The sequence below is a fragment of the Jaculus jaculus genome, chromosome 8 (genome assembly GCF_020740685.1).
Source record: "Jaculus jaculus isolate mJacJac1 chromosome 8, mJacJac1.mat.Y.cur, whole genome shotgun sequence".
NCBI lineage: Eukaryota > Metazoa > Chordata > Mammalia > Rodentia > Dipodidae > Jaculus > Jaculus jaculus.
This window is the reverse complement of record NC_059109.1, coordinates 128,669,263-128,696,157: the sequence shown is the minus strand read 5'-3', so window position 1 is coordinate 128,696,157 and position 26,895 is coordinate 128,669,263. Positions and strand designations below refer to the sequence as shown.

Below are 26,895 nucleotides of genomic sequence, written 5' to 3'. Positions count from 1 at the left end.
AAATAAATTTACTGGGCTGGAGAAATGGCTTAGCGGTTAAGGCACTTGCCTGTGAAATCTAAGGACCCAAGTTCAATTCCCCAGGACCCATGTAAGCCAGATGCACAAGGTGGCACATGTTTCTGGGGTTCCTTTGCAGAGGCTAGAGGCACAGTGTACCCATTCTCTCCCTCTCTTTCTCTCTAAAAATAATTTTTTTATTTTTTATTTTTTATTTATTTGTTAGAGACAGAGAAAGGGAGGAGACAGAGAGAGATCGAGACAGAAGATGAATGCACAGGCCCTCCAGCCCCTGCAAACGAACTCCAGATGCATGTGCCACTTTGTGCATATAGTTTACATGGGACCTGGAGAATCGAATCTGGGTCCTTAGGCTTTGCAGGCAAGTGCCTTAACCATTAAGCCATCTCTCCAGCCCTAAAAATAAATTTTAAAAGTAAAAAATGTCTATAAATTTGCTGGACATGGTGGCACATGCCTTTAATCCCAGCACTTGGGAGGCAGAGGTAGGAGGATTGTCGTGAGTTCAAGGCCACCCTGAGACTACATAGTGAATTCTAGTGAATTCCAGGTCAGCCCGGACTAGAGTGAAACCCTACCTCGATAAAACAAAAAAAAAAATATATATATATATATATATGTATGTATATATGTGTGTGTGTGTATATATATAATAACATAATAAATTTATATATATACACATATATACATATATAATATATATAATATATATATAATATATATATATAATATATATATATAATATATATATATATATGAATTTATTAAGGGCAGGCAGTCACATTCAAAGGAGGAAAAAGGAGAAGAGACACATTTAGGAGACAAGACTTGGGGAAGCAGGTCAGAGAGGAGATGGCTGTGGGCAGGTGGACACAGAGCTGCCTTCGACCAGCGTAAGGACAAGTTCCCTGCTTTGGTCTCAGCACTGCGGACTTCTCCCTCCTCTCTTGGCCCACAGGGGCCCCCACTCAAGGTCTGCCCCTTCCAGGGATGCTGGACACCAGACGTAGATGAAGGCAAGGCTGTGTACCGCAGGGCAGGAGCACCGCCCATCCCCAAGGTGCACCAGCCTCTCCCAGGTCCCCCGGCACCAGAGCTGGCCAGCCACTCACCACCACAACTGCCGGCTCCTGCAGGACGTGGGGCTAGCTCAGTCACAGGGTGACATCTGAGTGACCTTTGCTTTCATGGGCTCCTCCTCCTGTGCCTCATTACTGCATGGTATAAAGATCAGCACAGGGCTGGAGAGATGACTTAGAGGTTAAGGCATTTGTCTGCAAAGCCTAAGGACCCATGTTCCACTCTCCAGATCCCACATAAGCCAGACACACAAGGTGACGCAAGCACACAAGGTCACACATGCCCACAAGGGGGCGCATGCATCTGGAGTTCAATTGCAGTGGCCAGGAGGCCCTGGAATGCCAATTCTCTCTCTCTTTCTCTCCCTCTCTCTTTCTCTCTCCCTCTCTCTCTCTCTCTCAAAAAGAAAATACCAGCCGTAATCCCAACACTGAGGCGGCAGAGGCAGGATGACAGCACTCACTGGCCAGCGAGTCTAGCCTAACTGGTGAGCTCCAGACCACTGAGAGCTCCTGCCTCAAAGAAGGTGAGCAGTGTTCCTGAGGGATGACACCCACGGTGGTCCTCTGGTCTCTAAACCTTTGTTCACACATTTGTGCCCCCCCCATACACACGTATAACACAGATGCACACCAATAAAATAAGCCAACAAAAGTAAAAAAAATATGGCTGGGACGTAACTCAGTGGTAGATGATGTTGTGTGTGATCATGTGTGAGGCTCCCAGTACCAAAAAAGTACATGTAACGGGGCTGGAGAGATGGCTTGGTGGTTAATAGGCTTGCCTGAAAAGCCCAAAGACCCAGGTTTGATTCCCCAGTACCCACAAAAGACAGATGCATAAGGTGACGCATGTGTATGGACTCTGTTTGCAGTGGCTAGAGGACCTGGTGCACCCATTCTCTCTCTTTCTCTCACTCAAATAAATAAATAAAATATTAAAAAAAAAAAACTTGGACTGAAGGGATGGCTTAGCAGTTAAGGCATTTGCCTGCAAAGCCAAAGGACCCAGGGTCTATTCCCTAGGACCCACATTAGCCAGATGCACAAGAGGATACATGAGTCTGTAGTTCATTTTCAGAGGCCCTGGAGCTCCCATTCTCTCTCTCCCTCTCTCTCTCCCTCCCTCTGTCTCTGTGTCAAATAAATAAATAAAAATAAAAATATTTTTTAAAATACTTGAAGAAGAAGGAAAAAGAAGAAGAAGGAGGAGGGGGCTGGAGAGATTACTTAGTGGTTACAACACTTGCCTGCAAAGCCAAAGGATCCAGGTTCAATTCCCCAGGACTCACGAAAGCCAGATACACAAGGTGTTGCATGCATCTGGAGTTCTTTTCCAGTGCCTGGAGGCCCTGGCACACTCGCTTGCTCCCTCTCTCTCTCCCTCTCTCTCTCTCTCTCTCTCTCTCTCTCTCTCTCTCTCTCTCTCCTCTCTCCCCTTCTTTCAACTAAATAAAAAAATAATAATAAATATTAAAAAGAAGAAGAGCCAGGCGTGGTGGCGCACGCCTTTAATCCCAGCACTTGGGAGGCAGAGGTAGGAGGATCACTGTGAGTTTGAGGCCACCCTGAGACCATATAGTGAATTCTAGATCAGCCTGAGCTAGAGTGAGACCCTACCTCGAAAAAAAACAACAAGAAGAAGGAGGAGGAGGAGGAGGAGGAAGAGCAGCAAATCCAGTGAGTGCCAGCTCTGTGTCACTGCGCCAGTCTTCCAAGCCTGGCACGTGGCGCACTGGAAGACCGTCCCATGGCAGCGTCTCAGGTTGTCGTTATTATCACTACCATCATCAGTGTATAAGATGGAATGAGGGGCTGGAGAGATGGCTTAGTGGTTAAGCGTTTGCCTGCGAAGCCTAAGGACCCCGGCTCGAGGCTCGGTTCCCCAGGTCCCACGTTAGCCAGATGCACAAGGGGGCGCACGCGTCTGGAGTTCGTTTGCAGAGGCTGGAAGCCCTGGCGCGCCCATTCTCTCTCTCTCCCTCTATCTGTCTTTCTCTCTGTGTCTGTCGCTCTCAAATAAATAAATAAATAATCTTAAAAAAAAAAAAAAAAGATGGAATGAGGTCATACATGGTGTCACACACTTCTCATCCCAGAACTCAGAAGGGTGAAACAATAGGATTTCCAGTTCAAGGCCAGCCAGGGCTACATCGCAAGACTTGTCTCAAAACCAAAGCCAGGGGGGCTGGAGAGATGGCTTAGTGGTTAAGTGCTTGCCTGTGAAGCCTAAGGACCTTTGTTCGAGGCTCGATTCCCCAGGACCCACGTTAGCCAGATGCACAAGGGGGCACACGTGTCTGGAGTTCGTTTGCAGTGACTGGAGGCCCTGGCGCGCCCATTCTCTCTCTCTCTCTCTATCTGCCTCTTTCTCTCTCTGTCGCTCTCAACTAACTAAATAAAAAAATGAAGAAAAATAAAAAACAAAGCCAGGGCTGTAAAAACGACTCAGCTGTTTAGGTGCTGCTTGTACAAACATGAGGGTCTGCGTCCACCCAGGCTTGAGTCTCCAGATCCCACATAAAGCAGCTGGGCCATGCATACCTGTAACCACAGTCCCATACCGGAGCAGAGACCTGAGAATCAACGGAGCCCCATAAACTCCAGAAACAGTAAAGAGACTCTGGTTCAAAAACAAGACTGAAGCCGGGCGTGGTGGCGCACGCCTTTAACCCCAACACTTGGGAGGCAGAGGTAGGAGGATCGCCATGAGTGTTTGAGGCCACTGTGAGACTACAGAGTGAATTCCAGGTCAGCCTAGGATAGAGAGTGAGACCCTACTTTGAAAAACCAAAAAATAAAATAAAGTTTTTAACAAAAGCAGCACTGGAGTGGGACATGCGAAGTTCCACTCTGGCCACCATAGGGGAGAGAGACACACACCCCCGCCACCACCACAGGTGAGCAGATAAGGCCTTTCCAGAGCGCATACCTGTACATACACTCCACATTACACATATGTACACACGCAAAGAAAAATAAAACAAGGAGTGAGTTCCCTTGTCTTGGAAGACCTGAATGAGGAGACGAGTAACATTCCTACTAGGCGCCAGCACACAGTAGGTAAGTGGCTCAAGCAGTCACCTTCAACCTTTCTAAAGTCCCCTTGTGACATGCTAATCCCACTCAGGGCTGTGCCCTATGCATGCCCCCACTTTACCAGCTGCCCTTAGGAAGAACTCAGCCAATCCCAATCCAGCCAATGCCTCAGTCCTCTCTGATCCTCGGCCCTTCCTGGTGAGCTTACGCCAGCAGACCTTCCGCCACCTGTTCCCCACGCCTGCCTGGCACCCACAACCCAGGTGCCTCTCTCTGGCATGGCCCTAGCCCTGATTTCTGATCCTTCCTGCCCTGGTGGAAGTGGGGATGCCTGCCACTCCCATCACAGCCTCTCCAAAGGCCAGATCCACATCCCACAGTATCACATCCAAAAAGAGAAATTTGGGATTCAATTCTTCAGAGTCTTGGAGCTAAAAAGGCTCATTATCCAAAGATGGGAGAACACACTGAGGTAGGAGGATCGCTGTGAGTTCAAGGCCACCCTGAGACTACATAGTGAATTCCAGGTCAGCCTGGGCTAGAGTGAGACCTTGCCTCAAAAAAAAATAAGCCACACTAGTTGAATCTCAGGAATAAGGCAGGTGAGTGGAAAATTGGCTGAAGGGACCCTGGCAGTGAGGATGTCCTGTGGTGTGACACTATTTTCTGACATTTGCTTTTTAGGTCCCTACTGTGTGCCAGGCTGATCATACCCATCAGGTCTCATTTTCACAAAGTAGGGATCATTATTCTACAGGTTTCCAACAATAGCAGGTGCCTCCCTGCTGATTCCTTCTAGAGCAGGTGCTGTGCAAAGGGTCTGGTTCTTCACCCACCCTGTGTGGTGGGACTCGAGGCTGGGTGGAGTACTTGTGGCCCCAATCACCAGGCTGGAAATGGCTGGAGGTAGAATCAAAACCCAGCTCCATTGATGCAGACCCAACCCTGCTGTCTCGCTCCTCGGTGCCTCCCCGCCACTCGCCTTCACTGCTGGCAGCAGGGTGGTCTGATGAAAGGAAGGAAGGGCTGGAGAGATGGCTCAGCATTTAAGGCACTTGCCTGCAAAACCTAACAACCCGAGTTCAATTCCCCAGTACCCACATAAAGCCAGATGCACAAAGTGGCGCATGCATCTGGAGTCAGTTTGCAGTGGCTGGAGGCCCATATTCTCTCTCTCTCTCTCTCTCCTTGCAAATAAATAATAAATAAATAAATAGAGCTGGATGTGGTGGCGCACACCTTTAATCCCAGCACTTGGGAGGCAGAGGCAGGATAATTGCCTTGAGTTCAGAGCCACCCTGAGACTACTGAGTGAATTCCAGATCAGCCTGGGCTAGGGCAAAGCCCTACCTTGAAAAATCTAAATAAATAAGTGGAAGGAAACCAATACCTTTAGGCAAGCTGGATATCCAAAATGAATCCCAGAGAAGCCATACCTTCCTCCAAGTCTAACTGTCCCTGGACGGGGCAAGCTCAGCCCACAGAATTGGGCTCAACTACCCTGACTCCAGGGGTCTGAGAGGCTAACGTTCAACTATCATTCCCTATTAGGCACGTAGCTCATTAGGCAGAGCGCTAGCCTAGCATGCGCAAGGCCCTGGGTTCCATCCCCACCACCAAGGTTTAGTCTCCCAACTTTGTCCGCAAAACGGTGGCAGTGAGCAGCGCCCCCTGCTGGGCAGAGCCGCTGGCCAAGGCTGCGCGGTGAGCGCGAGGGGATGCTGCCCCCTGGTGGCCGCATCCCGCGGGCAGCGCGAGCAGGGTCAGGTTGCTCCCAGGAATGGTCCCAAACCTGCCCTCTCCCTCGGGCTCTGCCCCGCTGAGCCGCCCCAGCAACTCCTCCTCGGCAACCTCTTCTCTGCCCCTTCTGAATGATTTGGGGGGACTTCCCTGTGAAGCCTCTGGGTGCCTGACTCCAGCTCCACACCTGCCACCCGAGCAGACCAATCAGATCCCCTTACCTTCCTAGCCACGGTGATTGGCTCAGGGATGCGCCGCGATGCAAGCTGGGCTAATCAAGGTCTCCCTGCAAATGAACCGCTTGAGAGGGAAGCCAGCACATAAAGGATGAGAAGGGGGTCGAGGGGGGAGGGGAGAAGAGAGAGAGGGGCAAAGGGGTGGAGAGAGAGAGAGAGAGAAGCATTCCCAACCACGTTAAGGGTATTCTTGGCTCCAGGCATTTTTTTTCTTTGTTTATTTATTGACTTATTTTGGTTTTCTGAGGTTGGGTTTCACTGTAGCCCAGGCTGACCTGGAATTCACTCTGTAGTCTCAGGGTGGCCTCGAACTCACAGGGATCCGCCTACCTCTGCCTCCCGAGTGCTGGGATGAAAGGCGTGCGCCACCACGCCCGGCTTCTTTGTTTATTTTTATTTGTGTATTTGAGAGTGACAGGGAGAGAAAGAGGGAGAGAGAAAGAGAATGGGCGCGCAAGGGCCTCCAGCCACTGCGAACGAACTCCAGATGCGTGCACCCCTTGTGCATCTGGCTAACGTGGGTCCTGGGGAATCAAGCCTCGAACTGGGGTTCTAGACTTCACAGGCAAGCACTTAACTGCTAAGCTATCTTTCCAGCCCGGCCCCAGCCATTCTTGAAGCCACAGGATTTCTAAGTGCCCTTCCATTCACATAAACAAGTAATTCTTGGGGCCACCTCAACTGAGTTACTGCCGCTTGAAATAAAAGAAGCCAGGCACGGTGGTGCACATTTGCAAACCCAGCCCTCCAAAGGCTGGGGACAGGAGGATTGCTGTGAGTTCAAGGCCAGCCTGGGCTACAGAGTGAGACCCTGTCTCAAAACAAACAGGGCTGGAGAGATGGGTTAGCAATCAAGGTTCTTACCTACAAAGCCTAAGGACCCAGTTTCAATTCCCTAGTACCTACGTAAGCCAGATACACAAGGTAGCACATGCATTTGGAATTCCTTTGTAGTGGCTAGAGGCCCTGGTGCACCTACTCTATCCCTTTTCCCTCCCCCACCTTTCCCTCTCTCTTAAATAAATAAATTAAGAATTTAAAAAAAATACACACATCTGACTATGCATGTCTCTCTGGCCACCTCCACTGCCCCTGCCTTAGCTGAGAACTTGTCTGCTGAAGTATATTAATGCAGGCCATTGGCCTGGGCTCCCCTAGCAAGTGACATTCATCTTGTCTATCCTGCTTCTTGCTGCTCTGCCTCCAGCCAGTCTTGCAGTCCACCTATCACAGGGCCCTGGAGCCAGCACCCTGGTCCAAGCCATCTTCATCTCTCTCGTGCCTGGACCCTGGCTCTTGGCTCCTCATTGCTCTGCCCAGATGCAGTAGGCAGGCTCCCACTCCAGGGCTTCTGCATGTGCCCTCTACAATCTGCTTGCCAGATGGCACCCAAAGGCACTCACAGAGCCCTGTAACTATTCAGATAAAGAAGAAGGGACATCTGACATCTTCCTCTGTCCTGCATGGACCTGCAAACTCATCTGCAGATACAAACACACACCACACACACACACACACACACATACAACACCACACATACTACATATGCACAAAGGTTGAAACTTCTTGGGCAGGAGAGATGGCTTAGCAGCTAAGGCGCTTGTCTGCGAAGTCTAAGGACACATGTTCAATTCTCCAAATCTCACATAAGCCAGATGCACAAGGTGAAAATAGCGGCTGGAGTTCAATTGCAGAGGCTAGAGGCCCTAGCATGTCAATTCTCTTCTCTCTCTCTCTCTCTCTCTCTGGAGGTCCTGGGCCGCCCATTCTCCCTCCCTGTCTATTTCTCTCCTCTCTCTCTATCTCTATCTCTCTCTCTGAAATAAATAAATTTAATTTTAAAAAAGAATTGCATGGTTGCATGTGTGTTTTTGAGTGGGGCCACATGTATGTGGGCCAGTCACTTGTGTGCTGTGGAAGCCAAGGGTGGATGTCTGGTGTCTTCCTCAGTTTCTCTCCACTTTAATTTTTTTTCATATTTTATTTATTAAAGAGAAGGCACTGGAGAGATGGCTTAGTGGTTAAGGCACTTACTTGCTAAGCCTAGGGTCCCAGGTTCAATTCCCCAGTACTCACATGAGCCAGATGGACAAGGTGGTGCATGCATCTGGAGTTTGTTTGCAGTGGCTAGAGGACCTGGCATGCCCATTCTCTCTCTTTATCTGCCTCTTTCTCCCCAGCGCCCCCCCTCACACACACACACATAAACATAAATAAATAATTTTAAAAGATAAATAAAAATAGGACTGGAGTCAGCACTCGGGAGGCAGAGATAGGAGGATCGTCATGCCAGGCCACCCTGAAACTCCATAGTGAATTCCAGGTCAGCCTGAGCTAGAGTGAGACCCTACCTTGAAAATGAAAAATAAAAATAAAAATAGGGCTGGAGAGATGGCTTAGCAGTTAAGGCATTTGCCTGCAAAGCCAAAGGAGCCAGGTTTGATTCCCCAGGACCCACATAAACCAGATGCACAGAGTGGTGCGTTCATCTGGCATTTGCAGTGGCTGGATGCCCTGGCATGCCCATTCTTTTCCTCTCCCTCTCTTTCTAATAAATAAAATTAAAATAAATAAATAAATAATGAAATAGAGAGAATCTGGATGTGGTGGTGCATGCCTTTAATCCCAGCACTTGGGAGACAGAGTTAGGAGGATTGCTGTGAGTTCAAAGCCTGCCTAAGACTACAGAATGAGTTCCAGGTCATCCTGAGCTAGAGGGAGACCCTGCCTGGAAAAAAAAAAAAAAAAAAGTAAACCCCATCTCTTGCTTTCAAACTGGTCCCCACACCCACACCGCCTCACTGAACATTTACCCAGGTCTGTTCTCAAGACCATGTCTTGGTGCAACTCAGGCAACGCAGTCAAAGAAAACAAAGAGAAGACAGCACTTAGAGGCTTTTTATTTTATTTATTTATTTATATATTTATTTGAGAGAAAGAGAGAGAGAGAAAAAAAAGGCAGATAGAAAGGGAGAATGGGCATGCCAGGGCCTCTAGCCACTGCAAAGGAACTCCAGATACATGTGCCACCTTGTGCATCTGGCTTCCGTAGGTCCTGGGGAATTGAACCAGGGTCCTTAGGCTTCTCAGGCAAGCACCATAACCACTAAGCCATTTCCCCAGCCCAGCACTTAGAGGCTTTGAATCCCAGCACCCCCAGCTCTTCATAGACCAGAGCCGCTAGGGATGCTGATAACATCGAGTGACTGCAGGCATGGGACAGACCATGAGAAAGTGCCACTGAGGCCTGGCCTGCTGGTTCCCTTCCTGGGGCCTCCACTGCCCTGCTGTGGCAAGAGAGTGCCAGTGGTGGTGGGGTTTTTTTGTTGTTTTGTTTTGTTGTTTTCATTTTCCTTTTTCAAGGTAGGATCTCGCTTTAGCCCAGGCTATCCTGGAACTCACTATGTAGTCTCGGGTTGGCCTTGAACTCACAGCAATCCTTCTACCTCTGCCTCCTGAATGCTGGGCTTCAAGGCATGCACCACCACAGCTGGATCATATTTTTAAAACATTTTTGTTACTATTTATTTATTTATTTTCAAGCACAAGAGAGAAATAGAAGGAGAGAAAGAGAATGGGCATGCCCAGACCCTCAGCTGTTGCAAATGAACTCCAGGTGCATGCACCACTTTGTGCATCTGGCTTTAAGTTGGTACTGGAGAATCGAATCTGAGTCCTCAAGCTTTGCCAGGTGCTCAGGCTTTGCAGGCAAGGGCCTTACTGCTGAGCCATCTCTCCAGCTCCCACAGTCAGTGCATTTTTTTTATATTTATTTTTATTTTTATTTTTAAATTTATTTGAGAGCGACAGACACAGAGAGAAAGACAGATAGAGGGAGAGAGAGAGAATGGGCGTGCCAGGGCTTCCAGCCTCTGCAAACGAACTCCAGACGCGTGCGCCCCCTTGTGCATCTGGATAACGTGGGACCTGGGGAACCGAGCCTCGAACCGGGGTCCTTAGGCTTCACAGGCAAGTGCTTAGCCACTAAGCCATCTCTCCAGCCCAGTCAGTGCATTTTATGAGGTTCTTCATAAAGGTAGATTAAAGAACTCCCATGACAGTCTTTCCCCTGACAATCAGCCTGGATGGAAGAATTTTTTTATAAAATATTTCCTTTTGTAGGGAGCTGGGGAGATGGTTTAGTGGTTAAAGCACATGCCTGCAAAGCCTAAGGACCCAAGTTCAACCCCCCAGAACCCACATGAGCTAGATACACATGGTATCACATGCATCTGGAGCTTGTTTGCAGTGGCTGGAGGCTCTGGTGAACCCATTCTCTAGCTCTTCCCTCTCTCTCTCTAATAAATAAATAAACATTTTTTTTTAATTTTTTGAGGTAGGGTCTCATACTCCCATAAGTTGAAAGTTAGCAATAAATTTTTCTTTTTCTTTTTTTCTCACTGTAGCCCAGGCTGACCTGGAATTCACTATGTAGTCTCAGGGTAGCCTTGAACTCTTGGTGTTCCTCCTACCTCTGCCTCACAAGTGCTAGGATTAAAGGTGTGCGCCACCATACCTGGCAATATTTTTTTATTTTTTATTTTATTTATTTTTTTACTCATTCACAAGTGTGTGCATGTGTGTATGGGTGTGCCAGAGTCTCCTGCTGCTCCAAGTGAACTCCAGGCACACACAGTACTTTTACATCTGGCTTTACACAGGCGCTGGGTCATCACACCTAGGCTGGCAGGCTTTGCAAGCAAGCACCTTGAACTTCTGAACCATCTTTCCATCTCCTGCTTAGTTTTGAGGAAGGGTTTCATAGCAGGTAGAACTGCCCTTGAACTTTCTATGTAGTCCAGGCTGGCTTTGAATTCATGGTGAGCCTCACACCTCAGCCTCCATAGTGCCCAGATTATAAACACGAGCCACTGTGCCCAGTACATGCCAGCAACATACATGTATATATTTTTATTTATTCATTTATTTTTGGTTTTTCGAGGTAGGGACTCACTCTAGCCCAGGCTGACGTGGAATTCACTATGTAGTCTCAGGATGGCTTCGAACTCATGGTGATCCTCCTACTTCTGCCTCCCGAGTGCTGGGATTAAAGGCGTGCGCCACCACGCCGGGCTGCAAGCAATATTTTTTTAAAACTTTATTTATTATTTATTTATTTGAGAGAGAGAGAAAGAGGCAGAGAAAGGGAGAAAGAGAATGGGCACACCAGGGCCTCCAGCCATAGCAAATGAACTCCAGATGCATGCGCTACCTTGTGTATGTGGCTTATGTGGGTCCTGGAGAATCCAACCAAGGTCCTTTGGCTTTGCAGGCAAATGCCTTAATCTCTCCAGCCCCTGCCAGCACTAGTTTTATAAGCATAGGAAAGGAAAAAAAGGGCAGAAAGGTACAGGAGATGCAAGATGATACTCTAAGTGGACAAAGTCCTTGTGAGTTGGAGCAAAAATCAATAGTAAATATCTAAATCAGAATAATCAACAAATGGCCACATGAGTGCTTGTTAAGTCCTCTGAAAGTAACAACCAGAAGATATGGCTGCAAAAGGTCAGAGGTGAAGCCGGGCATGGTGGCGCACACCTTTAATCCCAGCACTCAGGAGGCAGAGGCAGGATGATCACCAGGAGTTCAAGACCACCCTGAGACTACATCATGAGCTCCAGGTTAGCCTGGACTACAGCGAGACCCTACCTCGAAAAACAAAACAAAAATAAGGTCATAAATGGTTGCCATGACAATGAAGCATCAGAAGACACTCAGCCTTCCAATAAGAGACTTTGAGTGTGAAAGTACAAAGATTTTTTTTTTTTAACAATTCAATAGTGGAAACTAACAAGGTTGATTTTTCATTTGAGCAGAATTGAGTAGGATGTGAAAAGCGAGACTTTGAGCACAAAGTTGGCCAGCCTGTACATCAAGTCGAGGGCCCTGGAGGAGGGTTTGTCAGTACTGTGCAAACGCAGGTGCCTTTCCACTCAGGAATCCTTTCAGACAGAAGCACGCATGTGCAGGAGACTATGCCTGCAGGTGTCCCTCATACACCCACGTGTTCTGAATGCTAGGTCCCCAGCTGGCGGCAATTTGAGAACTGGAGGCTTGCTGGAGGAGGTGTGTTATTGGGAGTGGGCTTAGGGCTGTTGTAGCCAAGCCCACCCCTGCCAGTGTTCAGCTCACTCTCCTGCTGCAGCGTTCCACCTGCTGTGACAGAGGTGACGACGTCCAGCTTCTGCTCATGCCATCCTTTCCCCTGACATCATGGGGCTTCCCCTCCAATCCAGCCAAAATGAATCCTTTCCCCCACAAGCTGCTTTTGGTTGGGTGTTTGTGCCAGCAAGGAGGAGCATAACTGCCTCCGTGTCAGTTCCCATCACTGTGACGAAGGGAGAAAAGAACTGGAGGGAGGGAGGGTTTCAGCGGCTCCAGTCCGTTATGGTGGAAGGCGTGTGGGAGCCACAAAAAAGAAAGACACCGGAAGGAGCCTGAGCCAAGGTCTGTCTCTCCAGAGTACATCTCAGAGGCTGGCATCCGGTGTCTTCTTTAATCTCTCTCCACCTTATTTTTTGGGAACCAGGTCTCACTCTGAACCTGGAGCTCACTGAGTTGGTCACACTAGCTGGCCAGCGAGCCAGAGGGAGCCTCCTTTCTCTGCCTCCTTAACTCTGAGATTTCATGGCACATGCCATGCACCCAGGTTTCATGTGGGCACCGGGATTCAGACTCAGGTCTTCATGCTTGTGCAACAAGCACTTGACCCCGTGATTCACCCCCCCCCCTCCAAGCCCCCAGAATTCAGTCTTAAACCAGAAATGTATTATGGTCTCTCACGGCCCTGTGGTTAACAACGTCCAGCAGTGTGGTACCCGCCCACACCCGAAGTCTGTCTCTGTGGGAAAGCCAGGGCAGTTGACATGTTGCAAGGCCAGACTGGCTCCCAAATGGCCTCTTCATTTCCACATCTGTGTCTTCACTGAGACGCTTAGTCAGGGGCTGCAGGCAGAAGCACCCCCACAAAGAAGTGGGGCTCCATCAACCCCTGCCTAAATGCCACTTTCTCTCTGAAAAAGGGAACCGCTCCAGGCTGTCAGCAGATCCACACCAACACATCGAATGTTCTAGAAGGTAGTAGGAGACAGAGCTGGAGCACCGAGCCATGGGTACAAAAAGCTATGCTATCACCAGAGCCTTGGCTCGAGCTGACCTGTTCTGGCAGACAGCAGGGGCTGGGGGCCGATCTGCAAGCCAGGAGCTGGGAAGACACTTAATGGACCATCCCTTCCCCAGTCCAAAAGAGGACAACGAACTCCAGGCCTGGAGGCAGTGAGAACAAAAAAAAAGCTAACTTATGTGATATGATGAATTCTCTTCTTCTGACACCACGACCACATAAATGCATTAAAAATAGCATTCGGGGGCTGGAGAGATGGCTTAGCGGTTATGCGCTTGCCTGTGAAGCCTAAGGACCCCGGTTCGAGGCTCGGTTCCCCAGGTCCCACGTTAGCCAGATGCACAAGGGGGCGCACGCGTCTGGAGTTCGTTTGCAGCAGCTGGAGGCCCTGGCGCGCCCATTCTCTCTCTCTCTCTCTCTCTCTCTCTCTCTCTGTCACTCTCAAATAAATAAATTAAAACAAACAAAAATTTTTCTAAAAAATAGCATTTGGTATGTCTATAAAGAACTATTATGCCAGATGTGGTGGCACACACTTTTAATCTCAGCACTCGGAAGGCTGAAGTAGGAGGATGGCCATGAATTTGAGGCCAGCCTGGACTACAGAGTGAGTTCCAGGCCAGCCTGGGCTAGACTGAGACCCTGCTTTGAAAAGCGAGGTGGGGCAGGGGAGGCTGGAGAGATGGCTCAGCAGTTAAAGGCACTTGCTTGCAAAGCCTAACAGCCTGGGTTCAATTTCCCAGCATACACATAAAGCCAAATGCAGCACGTGATATATGCATCTGGAAATTGTTTAAGAAGTTCTAGTGCACCCATTCTCTCTCTCTCTAAAATAAAACATAAGTACATAAATATTTTTATATATATATATTTTTTGTTTTTTTCCGAGGTAGGGTCTCACTATATCCCAGGCTGACCTGGAATTCACTCTGTAGTCTCAGAGTGGCCTTGAACTCACAGCAATCCTCCTACCTCTGCCTCCCGAGTGCTAGGATTAAAGGCGTGTGCCACCATGCCAGGCTATTTTTATATTGTCATGTCGTTTTTTAGCTTTCAGGTTTAATTAAGCTTAGAACAAGTTATAGTAAAATTATAATTAAATCTTGTGAAAATGCTTCAACATTATATTGCAGCCATTTTCAGGAACCTTAATGACCTCAGTTGTCAGTTTTTTCTAAAACACATTCAGATAAGCAGATTAATTGGCTATAAATATGTTTACTTAAAGAGAGACAGAGAGAATGGGCACACCAGTGCCTCCAGCTGCTGCAAATGAACTCCAAATGCATGGGCCCCCTTGTGCGTCTGGCTTACGTGGGTCCTGGGGAATCAAACCTGGGTCCTTTGGCTTTGCAGGCAAGCTCCTTAACTGCTAAGCCATTCCTCCAGCCCCCATATAAATATAAATATTTATATATTTACAAAACATATATATTTTTTCTTTAAGAAGAAAAGAAAAAAGAACTGTAGCTCATTACCTCACACATGGCTTTCTGGTTAAACTGCTTGCAAGCATGTTTTACTTACAAGTACATACAGTCCTTATCCCCAGGGCTCCACGCAGCGATGTTCAGGAGCTCTGTCACATGCCCTGAATCTGACCACGTCATCCTGCCAAACAAAGACCCCTCCTCCTGGATATGAGCCAAGGGTCCCAAAGTCAGTTCTCACCTCAGACAATGACATATGTGCTCAGAACAAGGACGAATTACACCTTATGTCTGCATCCCCCGCCGACTGAGGCTGCTTGCCAGGAAAGTAATGGAATCATTGATCTCTGCCAGGGCAGGGCCCTCTCCCTGCCAGCTTCTCTCTGTGTAATGACCTGCTCCCAGCTGCAGCTGTCTCCACCGTGTCTGCCACACACCTCTGGACTGGCCCCTGGCTGCTTCAGAGAGATGGCTTTGAGGCAAGCGAGCTGAGCCCGGGCAGGACTCCTGAGTCCTTCTTTGATGAGGAAGGAGGTCTGAGGTTCAGATAAACATGGCCTTCCTGGCATGTCATGGGACTGGGGACAGATGGAGCTTTGGTTGGTGTGGTTGCCTGGGTGTGACTGTCTGTCTTTCTAACCTCTTTGAACGTTGCAGGAGGTGCCTGTCACTCAGCCAGCCCCGTGACAGCAGCAGGTGGTTTCCAGGAGGATGCCGGGAAATGGCTCAGTCAGGATGAGCATTGTGATGCAATCATGAAGACTCAATTCCCTATTAGCAGCTTCGTATAGGCACACACGACAGCAGCCCCAGTCCGGTGAGGAGCAGAGAGCAATCACTGGGGCTTCACGGCTCTGTCTGACTGGAAACAGCAACCCCAGGTTCAGGAGAGACCTCGTCTCAAAGAAATAAAGTGGAAGAGCAATGGAGGAGGACACCGATCCTGGCAGTTTGAATGTACGGACCCCATAGACTCAGGTGTTTTATTAAACTTGAGTTTGTAAAGCCGGGCATGGTGGCACACGCATTTAATCCCAGCACTTGGGAGGCAAGAGGTAGGAGGATTGCTGTGAGTTTGGGGCCACCCTGAGACTACATAGTGAATTCCAGGTCAGCTGGTCTAAAGCAAGACCCTTACCTACCTCAAAAAAAAAAAAAAAAAAAAAGAATAGGTTGATATTGTATATATGTAAGTACAATGATTGAGATGGGGAGGTAATATGATGGAGAATGGAATTTCAAAGGGGAAAGTGTCAGGGGAGGAGGGAAGGAATTACCATGGGATATATTTTTATAATCTTGGAAAATGTTAATAAAAATTTAAAAAATTTTAAATTAAAAATAAATAAATAAATAAAAGAGTTTGCAGCTCCAGCCCCTAGCAGGCCGACTCCTGCTACAGGGGGCGGGTCACTGGGGGCAGATCTGAATTCCAGCCCAAAGGTTTCAGAGAGGTCTTGAACTCTCCCTCTGCTTGCTTGTGGCGTTGGCTGTTTGGCCGTGTCACTGCTCAGATCTGTGAAAGGAAACCAGCTTCTTCTTCATTGATGGAACCTCCCCTGGGTCTGTGAGCTTGAAATAAATCCCTTCTTCCTGTAAATCTATGTCTGGTTTGGATGTTCATCCCAGCAAAGTGGAGCTGACTATAGCACTTGGGAGGCAGAGGTAGGAGGATCACCATGAGTTCAAGGCCACCCTGAGACTCCATAGTGAATTCCAGGTAAGCCTGGGCTAGAGTGAGACCCTACATCAAAAAAATAAAAAAAGAAGAAGGAGAAGAGAAAGAGGAGGAGGAGGAAGAAGCTGAAAAGATAGCTTAGTGATTAAGGCACTTGCCTGCAAAACCAAAGGACCCGAACTCAATTCCACAGGAGCCACATAAGCCAGATGCCCAAGGTGGCACATACATCTGGAGTTCATTTGCAGCAGCTGGAGGCCCTGGTACACCCATTCTCTCTATATATATCTGCCTCTTTCTCTCTCTCTCTCTTTTTTTTTTTTTTTTTTTTTTTTTTTTATTTTAAAGGTAGGGTCTTGCTCTAGCCCAGAGCTGACCTGCAATTCACTATGGAGTCTCAGGGTGGCCTTGAACTCATGGTGATCCTCCTACCTCTGCCTCCCGAGTGCTGGGATTAAAGGCGTGTGCCGCCATGCCCAGCTCTTAAAATAATTTTTAAAATATTTTACTTATTTATTTGAGAGAGAGAGAGAAAGAGAATGAGCATGCTAGGGTATACAGCCACTGCAAATGAACTCCAGATGAGTGTCCCACCTTGTGCATCTGGCTTACATGGATCCTGGGGAATTTAACCTAGGTCCTTTGGCTTTGCAGGCAAGGGCCTTAACTGCTAAGCCGTCTCTCCAGCCCTTTTTTGTTTTTTTTGAGGTAGGATCTCACTGTAGTCCAGGCTGACCTGGAATTCATTATGTAATTTCAGGGTGGCTGCGAACTCACAGCAATCCTTCCATCCCTGCCTCCCGAGTGCTGGCATTAAAGGCATGTGCCACCACGCCTGGCTTTTTAAAAAATTTATTATTGTTTATTTATTTTGGTGCTTGTTTTGTTTTGTTTTGTTTTGTTTTGTTTTCGAGGTAGGATCTCACTCTAGCTCAGGCTGACCTGGAATTCAAAATGTAGTCTCCTCAGGGTGGCCTTGAACTCATGGCGATCCTCCTACCACTGCTTCCCCAACCCCAGTGCTAGGACTAAAAGTGTGTGCCACCATGCCCAGCTTAAGGAAATCTTTAAAATTGCCACTAAAACCCAAAAAAGAATAGGGCTAGTAGAGATGGCTCAGTGGGTAAAGTGCTTACTGCAAAAGTGTGAGGACCTGAGTTCAGATCCCCACAACCCGCAGAAAGCCAGACCCAGTAGAACCTGTGATACTGACACCCCACGGTGAGACAGGAAGTAGAAAACAATCCCAGAAGCTCCTGGGACTGCTGGCCTGGCGTAGGCAGCAGTGAAGAGAGACCTTGTCTCAAACATGGCGGAAGGCAAGAACTGACAGCCCAGGCTGTTCTCTGACCTCCATATGTGCACCATGGCATACATATGCTCACATTCATACACAAGCAAACATTAAGGTGTGGTGGTGCACACCTTTAATCCCAGCACTGGGAGGCAGAGGTAGTTGGATCGCCGAGAGTTTGAGGCCACCCTGAGACTCCATAGTGAATTCCAGGTCAGCTTGGGCTAGAGTGAGACCCCATCTCAAAAAAAAAGGGGGGGGTGGCTGGAGAGATGGCTTAGCAGTTAAGGCATTTGTCATTGAGGCCTGAGGACCCAGGTTCAACTCCCCAGTACCCACATAAGCCAGATGCACAAGGGGGTACATGCATCTGGAGCTTGTTTGCAGTGGCTGAAGGCCCTGGCACGCCCATTCTCTCTTTCTCTCAAATAAATTAATTAATTAAATATATTAAAGAAAAAAGATATAATCATAAGGGGTTATATTCAGGATGGCCTCGAACTCATGGCAATCCTACCTTTGTCTCCCGAGTGCTGGGATTAAAGGTGTGTGCCACCACACCTGGCTACCCCAGAACTTTTTAATTCAGGAGGACTGGAGTGCAGCCCAATGACTTGTACTTTTTTTTGGGGGGGGGGCAGCCTGGAACTCACAGTGATCCTCCTACCTCAGCCTCCCAAGTGTGGGGATTCAAGGTGTGAGCCACCATACCTGGCATGACTTGTTCTTGTAACAACTTTCTTAGGTGACCCAGGAGTCTAGTTTTGCTTCTGGCCTTAAGGCTACTGGCTAGAGCCAAACGCAGCCATTGTATTCTGCTTGGTTGAGGCTTGAACACATGATGTTTGTCTACTTAGAAGTAAGGTTAATACACATGCACACATATGTGGATTTTCTGGGCCTTCCTATGAGCTGCATCTACCAATAAATAGTGGCATGAAATCACATTATTAACAATTATATAAGGCTGGAGAGATGAGGTTAGTGGCTAAGGCACTTGCCTGCGAAGCCTAAGGACCCAGGTTAGATTCCTCAGTACTCACATAAGCCAGATGCACAATGTGGCGCATGCATCTGGAAGTCACTTAAAGTGACTGGAGACCCTGGTGCACCCATTCTCTCACTCTCAAAATAAATAATTTTTAAAATGAAAATAAGATTATAAGACATCGCCTATGGACACTGCACACAGACACCCTCTAGCCAGTTTTCCCATGTACCTCATTGGCCAGGATAAGGTTGTATGACTTCACTTCAAGAGGGGCTGGGAAGGTTTGTGGCATCCACCTCTAACATGCATGAGGGTTGGTCTTCTGCACTAAGAACACAGGTAGGAAAAACAGCCATGGTAGGATCTAGCAGTATCTACCACAAAGGAATATTGTGTCTTTAAAATATTTTTTTTTTAAAGATTTATTTATTTATTTATTTATTTGAGAGCGACAGACACAGAGAGAAAGACAGATAGAGGAAGAGAGAGAATGGGCACGCCAGGGCTTCCAGCCACTGCAAACGAACTCCAGACACGTGTGCCCCCTTGTGCATCTGGCTAACGTGGGACCTGGGGAACTGAGCCTCAAACCGGGGTCCTTAGGCTTCACAGGCAAGCGCTTAACCGCTAAGCCATCTCTCCAGCCCTTTAAAATATTTTTATTCGTTTATTTAAGAGAGACAGAGAAAGGGATAGACAGACAGATTGACAGGTGGAGTGACTACAGGCAAGCCAGGGCCTCCTGCCACTGCAAACGAACTCCAAACGCAGGCACCACCTTGTTCATTTGTTCAGGGTTTTTTGCTTTGTCGTGTTTTGTTTTGAATCAGGGTCTCACTCCAGCCGAGGCTGACCTGGAACTCACTCTGTAAGCTCAGGCTGGCCTCACAGCAATCCCCCTGCCTCAGCCTCTCTCTCTGGTACTCCAGGTATAAGCTACTATACCAGGGTTCAGACCAGTCTTAATAGCCATGTTCGCCTGAATCTCCAAGACCTCACAGTGCCTGACACTACCTACACAAAACCATCATAATAGGAGGAAAAGAGCATGACATCAAAATGAAGGGGACTGATTGCGATGGGGAGAATGGAGTTTCAAAGGGGAAAGTGGGGGGAAGGAGGGTATTACCAGGGGATTTTTTTTTATAATCACAGGAAGTTAATTTTAAAAAAATTTTTTGAAAAGAAAAAAAAAAAGGGCTGGAGAGATGGCTTAGCGGTTAAGCACTTGACTGTGAAGCTTAAGGACCCCAGTTTGAGGTTTGATTCCCCAGGACCCATGTTAGCCAGCTGCACAAGGGGGCGCACAAGTCTGGAGTTCATTTGCAGTGGCTGGAGGCCCTGGCGCGCCCATTCTCTCTCTCTCTCTCTGTCGCTCTCAAATAAATAAATAAAAACTTTAACAAAAGAAAAAAAGGGGCCCTCCAGGAGCCCGAGCAGCCTGCGAGTTCACACCGGCCTTTTCTCTAGCCTCAGCCCGCGCGCTGCCATCGCCGTCATGCTGGGCGCCACTCTCTGTCTGCACCGCAGCAGCAGCAGCAGCGGGCCGAGGGATCCCCCAAGACTTCCTGAACCCCACTTGGGCTTCCAGCTCTGCCGCCGCCGTCCAGTCAGCTCGCTGCTATGCTCGTGGGCGACATGAGACAGACGAGGAGTTTGATGCACGCTGGGTGACGAACTTCAACAAGCCAGACATAAACGCCTGGGAATTACGTGAAAGAATGAAAACACTGGTCAGCTATGACCTGGTTCCAGAGCCCAAGATCCTTGATGCTGCTCGGCGTGCTTGGAGACCGTTAAATGATTTTGCTAGTGCAGTTCGCATTTTTAAGAGGTTGTTAAGGACAACGCAGGTCCTCATAAGGAGATCTACTCCTATGTCATCCAGACCAAGTATCTCCACTCCATAGGAACAGGGCCTTAACAAAGTGTAATCTTCCTCCATGGACTTCTCAAGGATTTACTGGTATTGCTACTTGATTATAAACAGTGACCTAGAAATGTTGCATTTGAACAAATTTTCCTTTGAGTATCAAGCCATGTAATAGTAACTTGGACTTTAATAAAAGGGAAATGAGTTTGGACTGAAAAAAAAAAAAGGAAAGGAAAAAAAAAAGAATGGCCATGTTCAAGAAAGGAGACAAGGCAGCGAGGAATGAAGTCTTTTGCCTAAAATCACATAACTAGAACAGTGTACATTTTTATAAATGGGAGTGTCTTTGTCAGTTCATACCTGAGCGGGACTTTGGACTAGATCCAGAGACAAGCAATATGCTGATCTAGCCTCCTTCCTGGTGCCTTTGAGTGTGCCCTCCTCTTAAATAACAATTCTGTTTTAAAAGACAAAGCTAACTCAGGAGACAAGAAAGCGTCAACGTCACTGTGTGGGTAGCCATTATTAAGAAGCAAGGGCCCAGGTGTGGTGGCACACGTCTTTAATCTCAGCACTCTGGAGAAAGAAATAGTAGGATCACTGTGAGTTGAGGTCATCCTGAGATTACAGGGTGAATTCCAGGTCAGCCTGGGCTAGAGTGAGACCCTACCCTGAGAAACTAAAAATAAAAAAAAATAAAAATAAACTTTTTAATGCAGCAATGGAGCCAGGTGTGGTGACACACACCTTTAATTCCAGCACTTGGGAGGCAGAGGTAGGGAGGATCACCTTGAGTTCAAGGCCACTCTGAGACTACATAGTGAATTCCAGGTCAGCCTGGGCTAGGATGAGACTCTACCTCAAATAAATAAATAAATACAAAAAAAAATAAAATAAAAAGGCACCAGCAGCAGCAATGGATGCCAGCTGTGATCAAGGGGAATTTCCCAGCTGCTCTTGGACGCCGCCCAACCCAAATGCATCCAGGAGTGCTTGGACACATATAGGCGATTCCTGCCAAATGTCTGGCTGGCTCCACCAGTCAATGGTGGAAGTTCAGGGGGAGCCTGGTGCTAACTCTCTATGTGGCTAATTTTCCAGCTCAATTCTCGTCTCTGGCAAGGAAAGAATGGAAAGTTGAATCCCCATGGAGATGAGAAGAAAATCCTCCAAGCAAAGTAACATGCTTTATATTTGTAAAGAATCATCTCTCAGAGACTAGAGAGTCGCACAGCAGTTAAAGGCACTACTTGCTAAGCCTGCCAGGCTAGGTCCACCCCTTCAGCACTTACATAAACCCAGACAGGAATTCACTTATAGTGGCAAGAGAACCTAGCATGCCCTATACACACATACACAAGTATTTATTTACTGGAGAAAGGCATATTGAGAATGGGTGTGCCAGGGCCTCCAACCACTGCAAACAAACTGGATGCATCAACACTTATGTGGGTCCTGAGGAATCAAACCTCAGTTCTTTGGCTTTGAAGGCAGGTGCTGTAACCACTAAGCCATCTCTCTAGCCCACAATAAATTTCATCTAAATGGGACATGGTGGCACATGCCTTTAATCCCAGCACCTGGGAGGCAGAAATAGGATTGCTATGAATTTGGGCCACCCTGAGACTACATAGTGAAACCCTGCCTCGGAAAAAAAATTGGCTTGAGTTTTACCTTCATACTCCACTGAGTCTAAGTCTGGTAAGGCTTTCTGAGGAAGGGAATTCAGTATGTAGTCTCCCAGGGCCTTCAGCCACTACAAATAACTCTAGATGCATGGGGAATGAAGCCTGGGTCCTTGCCTTTGCAGACCAATGGCTTAACAGCTAAACCATCTGTCCAGTCTTTTAAAAATAATTTTTTTGAGGTAGGGTCTCACTCTAGGCCACGCTAACCTGTAATTCACTCTGTAGTCTCAGGGTGGCCTCAAACTCACAGCGATCCTACCTCTACCATCGGGAACACCTGGCTGGACTTTGCCTCTGACATGACTTCCATGGCCCTATGCACTTCTTTCTGGCCACTCTGCTGGGTTCTCCTAGTATGGACTGTCAGCAAGGGATACTCCCCAAGACACAGGCTTCACCCTGCTGGGTTCCTCAGGCTATCTTTCTCCATTCAAGGCTGTAGGCTTTGTAGAGTGCTCCACCCAAGTCTTGTGGCTCAGATCACTGCTCCATGTGGTGTCTAGAGATTCAACTTCCCAATACCCACAGATGCAAAATGTGGCACAGGCATCTAGCATTAATTTGCAGTGGCCAAAGGCCCTGAGATACCTCACAAAAAACGTGCAAAAAAAAAACAACGCATGGGGCATGGTAGGAACCACCCTGACACTACAGACTAACCCTAGAAACCAAAAACAGCTAGTGATGAACTTTTCTCATCACCCCCAGAACACTGAACATTGTTTACATTGTGTTATTGCAAATAATCTGTGGAGATTTAAGACAGGCTATAGCCAAGGGGCCCTTTCCCCAATGTGGTCACACTGAACCAACTTTTTCTTGCTCTTTCTTTAATTGGTATCTTGAGAATAGCCCGAGATGAATAAACACTCAGGCTGGGCTTGGTGGTACAAACCTAGAATCCCAGCATTCAGGAGGCTGAGGCAGGAAAATCACTAATTACAGCAATTTGGGGTACATAGCAAAACCCTAGCAAAAAAAAAAAAAAAAAAGATGGCTCAGCAGGTGCTTCATTGTACAGCCTCCAAGTCCAGGTTTGAGTCCTCAGTGCCCATATAAAGCCAGATGCAAGACCTATTAAGGTGCTTGCCTGCAAAGCCAAAGGACCCAGGTTCAATTCCCCGGGACCCACATAACCCAGATGGACAAGGTTACACATGTCTGCAGTGGCTGGAGGCCCTGGTGTACCCATTCTCTCCTAGAGGGCAAATGGTGCATGGTCCTACAGTTTCTAGCTTAGAACTTTAAGGGCAAGCACTGAATGCATAGGGACACCCGACAGGATGTGACAGTTGCTCCCCACATCCCCAGGACAGCAAATGACCAATAAAAAACAGGACTCTTGATTGAATTTTACTTTATTAAGCTACGAAGATGGAAATTCATTACTGCTTTCCTTACACAACTGGAGTTTGCACCTGGGAGCTACCTCACTCCTAAGCCTAGAAAAACCAAAAAACTGACAGCATGTTCAAAACAGACAGCCTAGAACTGCACATGGTTGAAGTGTGAATACACACAATCTTGTGGAAGTGATTCAGCAAGAAAACAGGCCTTGTACTCCACAGCTGAGATACACCTAAAAGGAAAAACAGTGGATCACAACTAGTGTCCTGGTCCCATCTTACACCCTTCCAGGGAGCATCCTGTCTCATGTGCTCGAAGTACCAGGCTAAGGAGTGGCTGATAAACAGAGCACCCCAGACACCTATACTGCTTTGACCTGGAATTTGTCAAGTACGCTAGACTCTGACGGGCCCGGTGTCTCTGCCTCTCAGTGCTAGGATTACAAGCACCAAGATCCCTGTTTATACAAACATCCTGAAGGCATATTATTTGCCCAGGCAAAGGAATTTCCCTGAACGTACAAAACTTATGGTCAACGTGAGCCAGGACAAGGACTTAAAACCTCCCCTCTGGTTTAGTACAAGCTGGAATTGACGTTTCAGGTGAAATATTCCCAACAACCAGAAAACAACCCCCACCTGTGTTGCAGGTCAAAGGAAGAGAAGCCGGGCACAGAGGCGCTGGTATCCAAAGCTCTGCTACAGACCTGTAGAAAGTGAACAGATAAGGCCAAAAAATAAGTTTAAAAAACCAGCAAGCCTAAGCCAAGGATAAATTACTTCTGTGGCCAATGCATCAGACAAAACTGGCTATTAGTTTAATTAGATCAACAGGGTCGATCTGATGGGGAAAAAAGCTAAGTCATCAGATGCACTAGCTTGAGTCCTAGAACAACCTTAACACCTTGCCAAACCCTATGCTGACCAGACAAAGAGAATCACTTACCCATCTTCTCATGAGGAACCCATCCTTGCTGGAGCCTCACATCAACCAGCAGCAAACCTGAAATGAAAATACAGGAAGACAAGCTCCCATTAGCTGGATGGCCAAGGGGGATGCACAACAGAATGGCTACTGGGGTTGGCATGTCAGTTAAACTGGCTTAGAGAAAGTGAGATCAACATGGTCGATCTGTTGGGGAAAAAAGTTTAGTCATCATACATGCCAGTAGGAAGCTTGAGCTGAAACCACAAGCCAGGAAGCTGGTTAGATGCCTTGAAGGGCATTACAGCCTCCTTCCAACACCAAGGACCCTATGAGACTGCTCTGGAGCAATGTGATGACATCTTGTATTGGAAGGTCATTAGCTATCTAAATCAAGATCCAAAGTCCTAAACCTTGTGATAATGCTGCCTACCTAGCAGGAGGCTTTAGGCCTATAACCTGGAAATCACTTCTAGGCTCGCTTACCCTGTATTGTCCTTTTACTCAGAACTAAAGCCTGTCCAAATCCCACTGAAGGGGGATGGTAGCAGTATCATTAGGGCGCCAAATGGACATTTCAGAAACAAGTCTCCATCCGGACATTGGACACCTGGCAACCACTCTTGCCTTCAGAGCACACGTTCTAACTGAAGAGGCCAGCACAGAAAACATCCACTGAATAGCACCTGGTCAATCCTACTTAGGTAAGGTCTCACTCTAGCCCAGGCCTGCCTGGAACACGGTCTCAACTCTGCTGCCTCAGGCTCTTGTACTAGGATTACAAGAATGTTTATACATAGTAAGAAGCCTAAGCCAGGTGTGGTAGCACACACCTCTAATTGTAGCACTTGGGAGGCAGAGAGGTGGGATAACCGTGGGTTGAAGGCCACGCTGAGACTACATAGTTAATTCCAAGGTTAGCCCAGACTAGAGTTGAGACCCTATCTAGGAAAAAAAAGCCTAAACTTAATGCACCCAGTTGGAACAAGCCAGGTCTAACTAGGAAAAACTAGTTACACAGTTAAGAATAAGGCTTAAGACAGACGCATAGAGTGGTACATGCGTTCGGTGCGCCCAGTCTTTCTCCAATAAAGTTTTTTTTTAAGCTAACACATTACACATTCACTTGTTAACTTAAACAATAAAGAAATTCGCCAGACATGGTGGCGCACGCCTTTAATCCCAGCACTTGGGAGGCAGAGGTAGGAGGAACACGAGTTCCAGGCCACCCTTAGACTACATTGTGAATTCCAGGTCAGCCTGAGCTCGACTGTGACTACCTCAGGAAAAAAAAAAACTCATGGAATCCCAAGCTGCACCAACTACAATTACAACATTAAACAGCATTTCTAAAATAACCATCTTCTTTGACCTGGGCTTACACAAAACCCGGAGCAGTATCTCCCAGTGCCTAAGAGATGTTCAATAACCTCGTGGGTAGGAACAGCACCTGCGCCGCACGCTCGAGTCCCTGCCCAAGAAAAGAAACCGAGCCCCCACTAACGTTATTTGAGGCCCCATTTTCCTATCCAACTAAGAGGCTCTTTGAAAGCGCTGTCTCCTGCAAGAGCCCAAGAGGCAAACTCTTACCCAGAGGTTAGGAGGTCGAAGAGTACATGTCTTCTAGTTTCCTTGGAGGCCCACGGGTGACCTTCATCCGTCCTGTACTGCAGGAGCGCATCAACCTGCAAAACAGAGGGTTCAACCTTCATCTTCCCATGGTCGTAACCTAACCGGGTAAGAGCCTTCTGGGGCTGGTGTATCAGGACTAACTGGCAACAAGTGTTCTGAGATCAGCACTGTCGATCGGATGGGGAAAAAAGTACAGTCATCATTCACACCAGCCGCGTGCTTCCCAGGCCCACCCGGAAGAAACCGGATCTTTCCGCCTAAACTCGCTCTCCCCACGGTCGGCGTCGGAGGAACATCGGGGAGGGACCAGCGTCGACCGCAGACGGAGGTAAAAGCCAGGTAAAGGATGACCAACGGCGGAGAAAAGAAAATCACACAAGGCCTCACCTCGCCGCAGACGACGCGTGGTTCCAGCAGCAGGGACCCATTTCGGAAGCACGAGCCAGCCGCGCTCAGGAGCGAAAGACTGAAGGAGCGCGCCGACCTCCCTTATATAGCCCAAGGCGCCCCTGTGCGCCTGCGCACTGGGCCCCTTCCGGCCGCGGCGCCCCTTGGGAAATGTAGTCCCTTAAGCCTCCGGGCCCAACGCGCTCTTATAGTTGTCCACACCAGGTCTAGTCCGTCCCCGGGCGCACCTGGCCACTCGGGCCGCTCCGCCTCGCCGTCATGTCGCGCTTCCCACTCACCAAATCGCCCGCCGGGCGGCTGGGGCCCGACGCTGCCTTGGCTACGGTACGCCCGGCCCCCCGGGTGCTCGCGGGAAGCCCAGGCGACTCCACCCTTCCGCCCAGCGCAGGCGA

General features: G+C 48.1%; 1 long non-coding RNA gene and 3 other non-coding genes across 4 annotated transcripts; all 4 read right to left on the bottom strand.

The window, feature by feature from the left end:
* Positions 1-23,532: 23,532 nt before the first annotated feature.
* Positions 23,533-26,698, bottom strand: LOC123462819. Its single transcript, XR_006638543.1, has 5 exons — positions 26,483-26,698; positions 26,054-26,148; positions 24,485-24,541; positions 24,178-24,245; positions 23,533-23,771 (listed from the first exon to the last, which is right to left on the bottom strand). It is a non-coding gene; the product is annotated as an uncharacterized LOC123462819 (long non-coding RNA).
* LOC123463248 lies at positions 24,326-24,417 on the bottom strand. Its single transcript, XR_006638836.1, has one exon. It is a non-coding gene; the product is annotated as a small nucleolar SNORD12/SNORD106 (small nucleolar RNA).
* LOC123463250 lies at positions 24,619-24,708 on the bottom strand. Its single transcript, XR_006638838.1, has one exon. It is a non-coding gene; the product is annotated as a small nucleolar SNORD12/SNORD106 (small nucleolar RNA).
* Positions 26,217-26,308, bottom strand: LOC123463249. Its single transcript, XR_006638837.1, has one exon. It is a non-coding gene; the product is annotated as a small nucleolar SNORD12/SNORD106 (small nucleolar RNA).
* Positions 26,699-26,895: the final 197 nt, after the last annotated feature.